The 2,081-nt window shown below is 55.7% G+C and overlaps 1 protein-coding gene across 1 annotated transcript in view; it reads left to right on the forward strand.

Moving 5' to 3' along the window:
* Positions 1–2,081, forward strand: part of LOC106001745 (cytokine receptor-like factor 2) — an 11,659-nt gene that overhangs the window by 1,423 nt on the left and 8,155 nt on the right. The window lies entirely within an intron of this gene.

The following is a 2,081-nucleotide window of genomic DNA, read 5'->3' on the forward strand; positions in this document are numbered from 1 at the left end:
GTCCGTCTCTCTGTCTGTCCATCTGTCGGTCTGTCTGTCTGTCTGTCTACTCATCGGTCCATGTGTCCGTCCGTCCGTCCGTCCGTCCGTCCGTCCGTCCGTCCGTCCGTCTGTCCGTCCGTCCGTCCGTCCGTCCGTCTGTCTGTGTGTCCGTCCGTTTGTCCGTCTGTCCGTCTGTCCGTCTGTCCGTCCGTCCGTCTGTCCATCCATCCGTCTGTCTGTCTGTCCGTCTAACCATCTGTCTGTCTGTCTCTCTACTCATCAGTCCATGTGTCCGTCCGTCCGTCTGTCCGTCCGTTCGTCTGTCTGTCTGTCTGTCCGTCTCTCTGTCTGTCCATCTGTCGGTCTGTCTGTCTGTCTACTCATCGGTCCATGTGTCCGTCCGTCCGTCTGTCTGTCTGTCCGCCTCTCTGTCTGTCTGTCTTCTGTCTGCCCATCTGTCCATGTGTCTGTCTGTCTGTCCGTCCGTCCGTCTGTCCATCCATCTGTCTGTCTACTCATCGGTCCATGTGTCTGTCTGTCCATCCGTCCGTCTGTCTGTCTGTCCGTCTATCCATCTGTCTGTCTGTCTGTCTCTCTACTCATCAGTCCATGTGTCTGTCTGTCTGTCCACCTGTCCGTCCGTCTGTCCGTCCATCTGTCTGTCTGTCCGTCTCTCTGTCTGTCCGTCTATCCATCTGTCTGTCTGTCTCTCTACTCATCGGTCCATGTGTCTGTCTGTCTGTCTGTCCATCTGTCTGTCCGTCTGTCCATCTATCCATCTGTCTGTCTGTCTGTCTACTCATCGGTCCATGTGTCTGTCCGTCCGTCTGTCCGTCTGTCCATCTGTCTGTCCGTCCGTCTATCCATCTCTGTCTCTCTACTCATCGGTCCATGTGTCCGTCTGTCCATCCGTCGGTCCATCTGTCCGTCCATCTGTCCGTCTGTCCGTCCATCCGTTCGTCCGTCCGTCCGTCTGTCCGTCTCTCTGTCTGTTCATCTGTCCGTCTGTCTGTCTGCCCATCTGTCCATGTGTCTGTCTCTCTGTCTGTCCGTCTGTTCTCTCTGTCTGTCCGTCTATCCATCTGTCTGTCTGTCTGTCTACTCATCAGTCCATGTGTCCGTCTGTCCACCTTTCTGTCCTTCTGTCTGTCTTCTGTCTGCCCATCTGTCCATGTGTCTGTCCGTCCGTCTGTCTGTCCGTCTGTCCGTCAGTCTGTCCGTCCGTCTGTTGGTATGTCTGTCTGTTCATCCATCTATCTGTCTGCCAGTCAGTGTGTCTGTCTGTCCACCTGCCCAGCCACATTTTTCTCTGTCTGTCCATGTGTCTGTCCGTCCATCCGTCCGTCCGTCTGTCTGTCCATCCATCCATCAGTCTGCCAGACAGTGTGTCTGTCCATCTGCCCAGCCACGTTCGTCTCTGTCTGTCTGTCTGCCCACCTGTCCATGTGTCTGTCCGTCCGTCCGTCAGTCTGTCTTTCTGTCTGTGTGTCTGTCTGCCCATCTGTCCATTTGCCTGTCTGTCTGTCCATCCATCTGTTGGTCTATCTGTCTGTCTGTCCGTCCATCTGTCTGTCTACCCATCTGTCCATATGTCTGTCTGTCCATCCAGCTGCCGATCTGTCTGTCCATCAGTCCGTCCATCTGCAGTCTGTCTGCCTGCCCATCTGTCCATCTGTTGGTCTGTCCATCTGTCTGTCTGCCTGTCCGTGTGTCCGTCCATCCGTCCGTCTGCGTGTCATCGGCCGGTGTCGCCCATGGCTGGCTGTCTCTGTGTTCCGTCCGTCTGTCTGTCCATGTGTCTATCTGTCCGTCTTTCTGTCTGTCCATCCATCTGTTGGTCTGTTTGTCTGTCCATCTGTCTGTCTGCCTGCCCATCTGTCCATCTGTTGGTCTGTCTGTCCATCTGTCCATGTGTCTATCTGTCCGTCTCTCTGTCTGTCCGTCTGTCTGTCTGCCTGCCCATCTGTCCATCTGTTGGTCTGTCTGTCTGTCTGTCTGTCTGTCTGCCTGTCCGTGTGTCCGTCCATCCGTCCGTCTGCGTGTCATCGGCCGGTGTCGCCCGTAGCTGGCTGTCTCTGTGTTCCGTCCGTCCGTCCGTC

The sequence above is a fragment of the Dipodomys ordii genome, unplaced genomic scaffold (genome assembly GCF_000151885.1).
Source record: "Dipodomys ordii isolate 6190 unplaced genomic scaffold, Dord_2.0 Scaffold387, whole genome shotgun sequence".
NCBI lineage: Eukaryota > Metazoa > Chordata > Mammalia > Rodentia > Heteromyidae > Dipodomys > Dipodomys ordii.